Consider the following 13,864-nt stretch of genomic DNA (forward strand, 5'->3'; position numbering starts at 1 on the left):
ATTTCAAGCACATCTCTTCCAGTGCACTGCCTTGGAAGCCACCAGCTCAGAAGGCTGACCAGGGCCAATACAGCATCATACTTCCAGGACTTTGCGCCAGAAGTATTAAGAAAGAGCATCCAATATCACCCCTGTGCCTAGAACATGCTACATGAATCAACAATGACACATTCCCAACCAGCGCCACCACATTTGCAAAAACAACAATAACAACAACAACAACAAAAAGTTTTGTTGTTGTTTTTCTAAATAGGGTTTCTTCTCTGTGTAGCCCTGGCTGTCCTGGAACTAGCTCTGTAGATCAGGCTGGCCTTGAACTCACAAAGCTTCACCTACTTCTGTCTCCAGAGTTCTGGGAACAAAGGCATGTGCCACCACTGCCTGGCACATAGTTATTTTTAAAAGTTGAAAACTAGGTGTCCGATAACAAGAATTTGGTCAAAGGTCACTTTCGTGGCACATACTTGTGATTCCAGTACTCAGAAAGCCGGAGGAGGAAGGCTGTTAAGAATCTGAGCCCAGCCTGGGGCGCAGAGTGAATTTCAAGGCAGTCTGGGCAGAGTGAGAGCCCTTTCTTCAAAAAGAGGAGGGGGAAGAAAAAGAGGAATTGGGGAGTAGAAGAGTGAAATTATAGCCATCATACAGAATGTTCCACGTCCTTTAAAAACAGATCTTCTGGGCTGGAGGAAAGACTCAGCAGAGAAGAGCACCGGTTGCTCTTCTAGTGGACCCGGGTTCAGTTCTCAGCACACACATGGTTCACACTCAGCACACACTCAGTTCACAACTGAGTGAAAAGAAGAAATAACAAAGAAGGACATGACCACTCCTAAGGGTTGAGGGGATGGATTATGGGAGATAAAAGGAAGCCCACAGGAGATGGAGGAGGGTGAGCATAGCCGGAAGCATCTGGAAGGGTCCAGAGTGCACACTGTACCTTGTGAGGGGAGGGAGACAGACATAAAGCCAGGAGACCAGGAGATAAAGGGGCAAAGGGTGGAAAGGGGAAAAGGACCAGCGTAGCCAAACACAGCTGGATTATATAGGGAAGAGCTGCTGGAGGAAGGGCAGCCCAGCCCTCCTGGGTTGGAGAGTTCAGGGCAAGGGTTAGAGTATGCCAGTAAGAAGGACCCTGTAAAGGCAGGGACTGAAGGATGCTGAGAGAACCTGTCAGCCAGTGTCCACTTTGATATGTTAAACATGCATCTCGGACGTTTGTCCAGGGTTTGATATCTAATAATGACCATTGATAACTACAGTTCCAGGGGATCTAACTGCCTCTTCTGACCTCACAGAGCACAAACATGCATTCAGGCAAAACACACATACACAAGGAAGGAGGAAAGGAAGAAAGGGAAGAAGGGAGAGGGAGGGAGGGAGGGAGGGAGGGAGGGAGGGAGGGAGGGAGGGGGGAGGGAGGGAGAGATGGAGGGAGGGAGAGAGGGAGGGAGAGAAAGAGAGAGAGGGAGGGAGGGAGAGAGGAAGGGAGAGAAAGAGGGAGAGAGGGAGGAAGAGAGGAAGAAGAAAACAGTTTTTACATGCTGGTGCATATGCCTGTAGTCACAATTACCTGGCAAGCTGGTAGAGAACAGCTTGGTTCCTAAAGTTCAAGTCTAGTCTGATCAACATATCAAAACCCTGTCTCAGTATACATACATACATACATACACAAAGACAGAGACAGAAATCTACTTACACTGAAAAAAAAAAAGAAACAAAAACAGGATGGGAGCCTTTATCTGAATACATGTATCCACCCCAGATTCTAAGGTTGAAATCTGATCTCCACTGAGTTGGATCTGTTACTGGAATCTGAGGTGTGCCAGTTGACACCTTATCAAAAAACAGGGGACAAGAATTTGCAAAAAGGAAATGAGATTATTTCTAGTCTTGTCCAGAACTGGGGAGAAAAAACGTCTTCGCTTCCGTCACCTTGCGGACAGCGGACAGCGGCGATTCAGTCTCTAGAGATAAGGAAACCAAGGCCAGGAGGAGACCGGTCTGTGAGAGAAACGCTCAGATTCGTCTTTTTCTGGGAGACGGCTTAGCCTCTGGAAAAGGAGAGCTCCTGGAGAAATAGTAACCCCTTAGAGCCCTGGCTGCAGGTCTTTCAAGAAGTGATGAGGTAACGAGGGACTAAGCAGCGGAACCCCACAGCGGAAGCAATGCTGGGCTCATTGGGTTAGTGCCCCTGTGGAGAGGCTAGGGAGCCTGTCCACCCCTTCCATCTAGGAGGTCAAGAATCACCAGCTATGAGGTACAGTCCTCCCTGGGGGGCCTTGAACATGGCCTTTCCAATCTCCAGAAATCAATTTCTGTTGCCAAATGCATGGTCTCTTGTTATAGTAGCCCGAATGTGCAGAGTATGCAGTAATTTACAATCATGAGCCAGCTACAGAGCTGGGCGTGGGGGTGACACCTCTACTCTCAGGCCTCTACCATTTTTCCCCAAGCTAGATCTCCTCCTGGCCTTTGCCTCAGCTGGGGTAGGAGGATCTATGCACTCCTCTACACAGAGAGGTGCCTTGGATAAAGAGCAAGGGCCTAACCCTGTGCTAACCAATTAAAACAACATCTAATTTAGCCGCACGTGCTGTACTCCCAGAAGCGAGGAGGAGGTGGTGAGGGAGGAGGATCAGGAGTTCAAGGTCATCCTCAGCTACACAAAGAGTTCTAAGTCAGTGTGGGCTACGTAGGACTCTGTTTCAAACCTCATACTGTATCTAAAAACAAGCACACACAAACAAAAAGCCTTTATCTAATTTAATTGCTTTTAATTTTTAAAAGAAAATCTTCCATTCTCTTTTTCCTTTAGCCACTGACAATCCAGGTTTTCATTTGCTTTTAGACTGACTGGCTCTTGCTATGTAGCTCAAGATAGTTTCAAATGCACCATCCTCCTGCCTCCATCTCTCAATTACTGGAATTATAGGTGTGTGCCATTATACCCAGCTTTAATTTATTTTCTATGTCTACAGACTTTCTATTCTAGACATTTCATGTAAGTAGAATCATGCAATATTCATCTTTTTTTGGTTTTTTGAGACAGAGTTTCACTGTGTAGCTCTGGCTGTCCTAGTACTCACTCTGTAGACCAGGCTGACCTCAAACTCACAAAGATCCACCTGCCTATGCCTCCTAAGTGCTGGGATTAAAGGCGTGTGCCACCACTGCCTCCTGACTGCCTGACTGTCTTTTTTTTAAAAATAGACATCCATCCCACTGTGTTGGCCATGGTCTTGACTCATGGTTTTTGTCTTAGCTTTCCAAGTGGTGAGATTCCAAGCATATACCACCACATCTGGCTTCTATTTTTAAAAATCTGACTTTTTTAATTGGGCTGAAGAAGGAGGATTCAAACAAGCAAACAAACAAGCATGTGTGTGCACGCACACACGCGTGCAAGCACACAGTATGTGTTGTAGAGGTCATGTTGTGCCTGGTCTAAGTTGCTCTCTAGTGTGTAGATCAGTAACTTCAGGCTGGGCCTCACCCTGGTGACTCTACTTTACAAAGCAGCCTTCAGCACCATCTTGCCCACACAGAGGGGGAGGGGGTGACTCTGCATCCTATATGCACATGGACACCACCACCTGCGCAGCATGAACCATGAGGCACCATCTCATGAACAACTTATCCATGCAAGGGAACCACTTAAGGGCTTCCTGGAGTAGACTTGAGTGCGCATGGATACATGATCATATTAAAGTCACATGAGAAAATTAGGTCCTTGAATTGAACATACCAAACCAACAAAGGATGCAACAACCTTACTGGATTCAATAAAAGGAAAAGTCATATATATATATATATATGATGGCTTGGAGGTGGCCCTACCAGTCTGTCATTTTGTCACATGATAGATATACATCAAGTGATTGACAGAGAATTCCCAACTGTCCCCAGGGCTTCAGTTCAGGGCAGTCCCCACTACTTGGCCTACTCACATTGGTCTACAGCTCTGTCAGGAACTGGTCTTGCCCTTCACATTGACCTGTCTTGTACCAACTTCCAGATCAGCTCTGTGCACCCCCAACAACTCTGCAATGGGGTTCACCAGTACTTAACTACTGCAGTGGCACCCCATCCGCCAGTTTTCTGTCTTCAGTAGGGCCTCTTGTATTGTGCAGCCTCTTTAATCCTTTTGCAGTCATTCTGTTACACACATGCACACATACATACACACACGTGTGCTCTCTCATGCACACATACACACTCCCATGCATGCACGCACGCACATGTGCACACATGCACACACAATAATGTATGATCTGAGAGTTAATATTCATAATTAAGAGTTTAATTTAAAAAAAAAAAGTGACTGCTAATAGCCAGCTATCCGGGGAAATCCAGATGACTTGGTAACAGTGTGGTTTATAAATGTATTGTAACTCAGTAAGTCCTGGCATTGTGAAGAGACACAGATGTGTGCATATATGTTTCTGACATAATGCACTCACAACAGTTATGCTTCTGAACAGTTTTTAAACATGCAGCCAAAGTAGGAGCCAAACTGTACATCTACCAATTGGTCATTAAGAACACATGATTGACTGGCAGTGGTGATACACACCTTTAGTCCCAGCACTCAGGAGGGGAAGGCAGGCCAATCCCAGAATTCAAGGTCAGCCTGATTACACAGCAAGTTCCAGGACAGCCAGGGCTACACAGAGAAACCATGTCTTGAAAAATTAAAAACAAACAAATAAGTAAAAATAAAAACAAACAAAAATCACACATGATTGCTCTTTTTAGAAAGGAGAATTTATCTTTCTGGGAAGACTAAAGATGAAGTTTAAGATATGGGAACTATATGTTTTGTTTTGTTTTGTTTTGTTTTAAGACAGAGATTTTCTGTGTAGCCCTGAATGTCCTGGAACTCACTATATAAACCAGGCTGGCCTTAAATTCAGAGATCCACCTGCCTCTGCCTCTAGAGTACTGGGATTAAAGGCAAATGCCATCACTGCCTGGCTGTGTTTTTTGTTTGTTTTGTTTTGGGAAGTATATACTTATATAACCTTATTTTATTTATTATTACTGTGTATAGGTGTGTATGATGAGGGACACACCCCAGTCGCTGTAGTTATGTGGAAGTCATAAAGGTGCTCAATGAAATCTGTGCTCTCCTCCTCCTTCACACAGGCCTGAGGGATTGAACTCAGGTCAGACTTGCACTGCCAGCATTAACTGGCTGAGCTATCTTGCTGGGCCCAGGGTATAACTGAGAGCCTCCACCCCTGAGGCTGAACTGTGTTGGTCTCTTTGTCTCTTTGTCACAAGATTTCTGTGCAGAGGCAGCCCTGGGGACTGAGTCCTGACAATTGAGCTGGCTGTAACACCTAGGCTTAGGTTAATGGCTTTTGAACAGACTTGTTGTGTTCACACCCTTTCGCACATCTGTGGCTTCTGTAAAGATGTGTGAACTCAAAAAGGAGCAAATGATGTCGGGAAGAGGAGGGAAGTCCTTTCTTCCTTCAAATGACAGGCTAACAGCTCCAGCTTCCTGGACCCAGGCAGAGCCTCAGGAACCTCTCTGTTTGGAGTTAGGTTAGCTGGCAGGAACTGGAAACACAGTAAGGCAGGCAGCTCCTGGGAGGATCTTCTAAACACACTGGGCTCTGGGCCCTCCTGCTGTTCCCACAGAGTGACACTGTTTCAGGACAGGACTGAAAGGAAATGCTCTGTGATTGAGATCAACCATCCTGTGCCCCAGGGGCCCTGGATGGGCGGCTCAGCTCCTGAAGGTGCTACAGCAGTGGAGGGCAAACAAGGTTTGCTCCCAATAGCTCTCAGGGTCCCTGGGATACAGAGTGGTGGAATGTGCTGGGACTCAGAACTTGCCACACCAAAGATGACTGCAGGAGACCAGAATATGCCATCCCCAAATATAGTACTCCATTGGCATATTTTAAGCTGGTTATTCTGAGAAACTGCAGGCACCAGAGAAGCCTTCAAATCTGTTTTGTAAAAGAAATTTACATCTAGAAAGGAAATCAACTTGGGGGAAGGAACCGAATCAAGAAGAGAGCTTCTCCTGGGACTAGAGAGATGGCTCAGCCGTCAGGAGCACTTGTTGCTCTTGCAAAGGATCAAGGTTCAGCATCCACACGGTGGCTCACAGCCATCAGTTAACTCCAGTTCACGGTACCTCCTGTTTTGTCTATCCCTTGCTCACTTTCAGTCCAGATATCTCCCATAGGGCAAGCACCAGGCATACATATGTATGGCTACATACGTGCAGGCAAAACATCCATCCACATAAAATAAGATCACCAAATCTTTAAAACAGAGAACTCCTCTCCTGACTGTTTTTGCCTGAGGGCACCCCTACACACCAAGACACCCTCCTGTAACATGACACATCACTTCCCAGCCCCAAAGTCCCTTTCCTTTCTGTATTTCAGATATAATATAGGACTTCTTCAACACTCATGTTTTGTGGAACTTAATCCATGCATAGATGTGGAGCTAAATATGATTTCTTGGGCCCAGGAGATGGTTCAGTGGGTGAGAACACTTGTACAAATGGAAGCACCTGAGTTCAAATCCTCAGACAGAACTGAAGTAAAAGATAGACAGCACGGATACCTGTAATTCCAGCACCCCTTCAGGGGAGATGACAGGCAGAAAGAAAATTCCGAGAAGCTCGTGAGCAGCCAGCCGTGGACAAAAGCAACAAAGAAGCCCTGCCTCAAATGAAGTAGAAAGCCAGGACAAACACCTGAGCTTTTCCTGTGACATCCACGTGTGACTGTGACACAAACACTTCTGTAAGTGAGCCTCATTCATGTCCGTGTGTGTGTGTGTGTGTGTGTGTGTGTGTGTGTGTGTGTGGTACAGCCAGGAGTTCTTTTTCAATCACCTGATACATTCCTAACTTGTGACAAAATCACACACACACACACACACACACACACACACTGCAGTAAGTTAGGAACTCCGTGAATGTTTCCAGGCCTCTTTCTCTCAGGGCTCTGGGATCCATAGGCCTGTAGTCTGAGACAACTCCACTCCACTCCCATCCCTCCCCCTCAACCAGTGTTTCCTACCCTCTATATGAAACACATCGCCTGCTGGGCTCTACCCCCAGAGTTTCAGATTTAAGAATAATACCTAAAAACTGACATCTCTGTCCAAACCCAAGGTGCCCTGGGGCCACTTTTTCCTTTTTCTTTTAATACTTGTTCTAAGTAGTTTCTGGCAGAAAGGGAGATTTCCCCTCTCTCAATTGTCCCCTCCCATACTGCTCAAAAACAACAAAGAAAACAGGAAAATGAGTACACATACAAACACTCGAAACTGGACTTGAATTACTTTGACAGGCAACAAACACTTGCGCCCCATCATGGGGCTTGAGCCACCGCTTCCGGCAAATTCTCCAGCAGCCCCTGGAGATGCAGGTGGGGCCAGGCACAGGAAACAATCTGGACTGAAAGTGAGAAAGGGGATAGATACCAAACAGGGGTACTGGGGAAAGAATGGCACACTGATGCTGAGGGGCTCCAAGCAGTAGGAGGCACTCCCATGCCTTTGCTTGTTGAATGAGAGCCGTCAAGGTGTGCTGGCTGTTCTATTTTATCCTACTTGTAAAATATATGTGTTTCCTCTACCCAGCCATATACTTTATTTTTGTTGTTTTGTTATTTTGAGATACGGCCTCACTCTTAACCCAGGTAAGGCTGGAACTCACTATCTAGCCCAGGCTGGCATATCCTCATGCCTCAGGCTCCTGTGTATTGGGATTTCTGGCATGCACCCCTGTTTCTAGCTTTCCCCCTTATTTTTAAAGATTTATTTTATTTTTAACTGGGTTTATGTATGTGAATAATTGCACTTGAGTATAGTCATCCAGGGGGGTCAGAGGCATCAGATCCCTCTGAAGTTAGAGTTATAAGCAGTTGTGAGACACCCAACAAGAGCACTAGCCATCAAATTCAGGTCCTCTGCAAGAGCAGTGTAAGCTCTTAACTACTGCCCTTCCCTCTTCATTTTTAAGATAAGGTCTGGCTATGTAACTCAGGCTGGTCTCAAACTCCTCAAGTTAGGCAATCCTCTGCTTCACCTGAGTAGTTAGGACTATAGGCATATGTGACTACACATATCTGGTTTGTGTTGTTGTTGTTGTTGTTGTTATTATTATTATTATCTTTGGGGGGGGGTGTGCCACAACATCTTCCACGGCTAAATTCTCTCGTTGCTTCCACCGTAGTCCTGGGGATTGAACTCAGGTCTTGAGACTTGGCAGTCATCACCTTTACCCTCTGAACACTCCCACCAACTCTAATGAAAGGTTTTTAAAAAGGCAGTTTGGGCTGGACCTGGTTGTGCACGCCTGTAATTGCAGCTGCTTAGGAGTCCGAAGAAAAAGGACTACAAGATCAAGGTGTGTCTGGGGGTAACGTAGTTACCCCCATACTCCCCAAGTAGACCAAGACCATGACAAGAGCAGTTTGGTAGAACAGGAAAAGCATATTGAGCGCCTCCTCCTCCTCCTCCTCCTCCTCCTCCTCCTCCTCCTCCTCCTCTTCTTCCCCCCCCCCATGACACAGAGTTGTAAGCATGCTGGGTAGGCACTCTACCACTGAGCGAACCCTCAGCCCTAAGTCCAGTATTTTTTTGTTTGCTTGTTTGTTTTTTTGAGACAGAGTTTCTCTGCCTAACAGGTCTGGCTGTCCTGGAACTCACGTCATAGACCAGGCTGGACTCGAACTCACAGAGGTCCTCTTGCTTCTGCCTCCCAAGCACTGGGATTCAAGGCAGGCACCACTGAGGACCTTATCCAGTGGCTTACTTATATACAATAAGTGTTCAATCAATGATTCTCCACTTCACAAACTGCAAACCACATCTCCCAATGATGGCAGCAGGCAGTAGAACAGAATGGTGCTGGCTGCAGCTCTCGGAAGGCTCAGAGGGAGCCTGTGACTTGGGTGGAAGAACTGGGTGGTACGCAGACTGTACAGCCTCCGCTCTTACCCCAGAGAGAACTGCTCTCACAGCTTCCTCCTTCGGGGGCGGTGGGGCAAGACTAGACCAGGGAGGCTGCCAAGGATAGGAAGGAGATTGTCCTCTTTGTTGCTGAGCTCGCAGAGACCTGGAGACAATGAACGTGCTGGGGAATTTGGTGCAATATCCAGGAACAGCTGAATTGTGAGGAAGGAATAAGAGGGCACAGTGACCGCCTTCGTGACCACTCCTGCCCCTTCCAGGCATCTTGTTCTGTGAGATTTCACTTCTCTTTGTCTCTTTCAGCCTCTCTCTCCCCGCCCCACCCACCCTCGTTTCTATCTCAATTGTATAAAGTTCTTTCTTCATTTTACTCATATTTCCCTCAACAACAAGGCCTGGGCTCCCTGGAAATTTTCCCTCTTACTAAAACCCAAAGCAAAGCAAAATAAAAAGGAAATGCCCAGAAGCCTGGATTATTCACACCCCCACATGACTCTCGACAGCAGTGTAATAATTTAGATTCAGATATGTATGCTGCTCTAAACTGCAGAGATCAGCCAAAGAAAAGAGTTAACTGGATAAAAAGCCAAATCACAGAAAAACTGGCAGGAAATTGAATTGACTATCAGATCTTGGGAGGAATGGCATACTGGAGAACGTGGATGCGACCACAAAAGCAAAAGAAGAACAGATCTCATTACACAGAAGATAAAAAGAGAAAACAGAATAGGGAAAATATTTGCAGCGAGCCTTAGGAGAAAGAATGTCTAAGTTATGCAAAATTCCTATCAAAAGAAGAGAAATTAAAGCTTGGATAAACAACTATGTAAGTTGCAACATAACTGTAAGACAACACGAGGGAAAGCATTGTTCTTTTTGTTTGTTTCAAACATGTGAACAAACACAATGTCAATAGCGGCCATCTGTGCCACTGGGCTAGCAAAGAATAGAACAATACTACCCAATGCTTGTGATTAGGTAACTTCACACAATATTTTTGGAATGTTATTTGGCAATAATTATCAAGAAACTTTAAACTATTTGTACCTTGCCCCTGAATTTCATTCCAAGGGGTTTATCCTAGGGCAGCAGAGTTTTAAAATATGCTCTTTGCAATTCCAGAAATGCAGTCGAGCTGCTGCTGTGGAACTAGGCAGGTGCTACCCGGGAGGATAGCCTTGACCACCTGAAGCAAAGGTGCGTGATAGCTAGGAATATACCGCCACCCTGCCCACCCCCAAATTTATGTTACGATTATAATCAGAGATTAGAACAAAGATTTGAGCTTCTGAGCTCACATCAAAACACTACAGTAGGAAATGGAGAGAAACCTCCGCAGTTAAGAGCACTGGCTGCTCTTCCTGAGGACTTGCTTCAGTCCCCAGCACCCATATGACAGCTCACAACCATCTATAACTCCAGTCCCTGGAGATCCAACACCTTCTTCTGGCCTCTTCAGGTACTGCACGCACGTGGTACACGGACAGACATTGTATGGAGAAACAATCATATTCATAAAAAATGAATTGAAAATTGAAAAACCCAGAGAGAGGGAGAGGGAGAAGGAGAGGGAGAGGGAGAGAGGGAGAGAGAGAGAGAGAGAGAGAGAGAGAGAGAGAGAGAGAGAGAGAGAGAGAGGTACCATTTTAATGTCAAATAAAGCATTGGTTAAATAGGGTAGATTCGTATGATAGGTCATCTAATTGTTTGCCTTGAAAATTGTCTGTGATTTACTGCTAACCAAAGAACCCCACAAAAATAAATGCACCCAGAAAAAATAAAAAAGAAAGAACAAGGACAAATAATATTTATAATGTGGTCCTTTTTAATTTTTGTCCATATATATGAGTATATATTTGTACAGAGACAGAAAAAGTACTATAGGGACTGACACTAATGTGATAATTTATTGTTCTTTGCTTGGGAGGCAAGAATACATAGAAGAAAAAAAATAATGCTCCTCTGCTTTTTTAGTTTTTCTGCCATGAATATTTTGTTTGTGTCATTAGCCAGTTGGGGAGAAAAAGTGGTCTCCCTTCTGCTTCTGTGTTATTTTTAAGGAAATCCACATGGATTGCACTTGTGCCCAGGAACCCTCTGATTAACCTGCAGCTCATAGGAAAAAGCAGGGATGGCAGGTGAGGCCCAGCATTTAGTCTACCAGGCCCTGGCCAGGGCTAAGTATCAGATGAGGCAGCCAGGGGTCCTTAGCATCCCCCACAGGCTTTGGGCCTCCTCTCCATGTAGGCATTTTAAAACATTTTATTTTGAATTTAATTTGTATTTATTTTATTTGTATGGGGGTGTTGTCCAAATCTATGCCTGTACCCCATGAGTATGCCTGGTGCCCATGGAAGCCAGAAGAAAGCCCAGAATTGGAGTTATACAAGGTTTTGTGTAACCACATGGTACTCAGATTTGAAACTGGATCTTATGGGAGAGAAGCCAGTGCTCTTAACTACAGAGCCATCTCTCTAACTCCTAATATATCTTTATTTTAAAAGTATTTTACTTTGATTTATTTTGAGATGAAGGTATGTAACCTAGGCTGGCTTGGGCCTCAGACTCCCAGCTTTCCCCGTCCTTAGCCATTGGAGTACTAGCAACTAGTGCTGTGGGATGATCTTTCTGTACACTTTGAATATGTATTCCTCTCATTGGTTAAAAATGAAAGCTCTTTGACCAATAGCCAGGCAGGAGAGGTTAGTTGGAACAATCAAACTGAGAATTAAGATGAAGAGGAGCAGAGTCTAGAGAGACATGAGCCAGTGCCCAAGAAGCAAGATGCCCTCAGACCTACGGTAATGTCACGGCCATGTGGCAACATATAGATTAACAGAAATGGGTTAATTTAAGTGTAAGAGCTAGTCAGTAATAAGCCTGAACTATAGGCCAAGCAGTTTATAATTAACATTAAGCCTCTGAGTGATTATTTACAAATGGCTGCAGCATGGGGCAAGACAGAGAAACCGCCTTTTACAAAGGATGCCCACTGTTATCAGAAATTTCCATGTAATACCTAAAAAAGCTTTAAAAAAAGACTCTAAACACACAAACATGGAATCAAATACAGCTTCTTGGTAACCCTCTTCTCTTCAATAGGCTCTGTTTGCTAATGGTGAACAGAGGCATGGCTACTTTAAAAAAATGACTTCCTGGTTCTTGGCTGGCTGCAGAGGGCTCTTTTGGGAGGTCCTGCTACAGAGCACTTGAATGGGGTTTGTGGCTGTTGGGTTGCACACACTATTGGTGGCAACATGGACCACACAGCTTCCCAGAGTTGGGAAGGTGAGCATCATGTGACTCCGCCAAGCTGGGCGGAGCCAGCAGTCAAAGCCGCTGATTTGGTCCAAACCTTACTGGCTTAGCAGTTTTAAAGACTCTTGAGGTCAGAAAAGCATTACAGATATGAGGTAAAGACAAATTCAGACACAAAGAAACCTCTAAACATGTCACAATGTGTTTTATAAATGTCCATAGGCTTGGGGGAGAGAGGAAAAAGGATAGAGACAGTCATAGATTAAAATAGTAAAGATAATAAAGTGAGGTCCTTGAAAGAGAAAAAGAGTAATAAAAATTATAATAAGTCCCATAAAGATAAAAAATACACAGAGTCTGGAATATGTATTTATTGTGTTTTTTAAAAATTTTTTTGACTGTTAATGTGCTAATTGCTGAGATACAGTTGATTGTGTGAAGCTTCTAGATTAAATCAACCTACATATTTTAAAGGTATCTTGACTTCAAAATTTGGACATAAGGCTATGTTGTTTTTGAAAAGAATTTCTGCTCTTGTTTCCATTAAAGATGAGAAGCTGTGTTAATATGTTAATATGTGTTAATATGGTTTGATCAAGGAAGACCCCCTGAAAAGTCTCCAATGGGAATTATGGCCCAGGTGATCCAACATCTACAACAGCTCAAGGCTGCTGGGTGAGAAGGACCAACTACACAAAATACCCCAATCAGGACTTAGCCATAATTCTAAATTTTCTCATGGTCCCTATAAGATTACCAGTGCTCAAATTAGAAGTAAGTAGTCTAGAGAACTATGCCATGTTCCCAAAATATTATTTATGAATGTCTTTTTTCATTTAAGGGAGGTTGGTTATAAATTGCTATTGGTCATAGTCAATCTTTTTCTAAAGAAGAAAGGGGCATATAATACAGAAACTATGAAAAAGGGTAGATTATTATAATGGAAAAAAGGATAGATTATTGAATCTACTTTAATCCAAAAAACAACTGTTAATCTCAAAATATTTTACATTCGTATGGATTTTAGTTTATTGATATAAATTTAAGGTTAATTTTATTATACTCTATGTATATTTTTACTCTTATTTAAGGTATTGAATTTATATAACTCAATTTAAAATTTAAAGTATAATTAAAAATACAAAATTACAAAAATACAATTAGTCATCTATAATAGTCAAACTTATAGTCATGTTAATTACATTTTCAAGATATACAAAGATATATTTCAGATAGATGGGTATTCTTCAAACATTTCAAACACCTATAGAATGTGGCATTTAAAATGTTTTAATAACTTAGAATTCTGTTGATGCAAGACACATCTGCTTCTGACAACACCTATCTACTCCCAAGTGAATGTTGGCCACCAGAGACACTCCATATGGAGTTTGTTTTCTTCTTGGCAAACTGGGCCTATTGGGCAAAAAACTGGCCTTGCCTCAACTGCTGACAGTATGTTGTTCAACCTGCACCAGCAGGACACAAATAAAAGTGACTGCCGAAATTTGCCAAGACAGGGTAGGACAGTCCTTCAAATTTTCCTGCTTCTGAAAATGGTCTGTCAGATATTCTAGGCCTATAAGGCAAAGTTGGATGTCCCAACGTCACAGAGAAACCTTGGGTGACTGTCCAGGCAGCCAGCTGTTTCTGT

This window comes from Arvicola amphibius, chromosome 1, assembly GCF_903992535.2.
Source record: "Arvicola amphibius chromosome 1, mArvAmp1.2, whole genome shotgun sequence".
In the NCBI taxonomy this organism is placed as follows: domain Eukaryota; kingdom Metazoa; phylum Chordata; class Mammalia; order Rodentia; family Cricetidae; genus Arvicola; species Arvicola amphibius.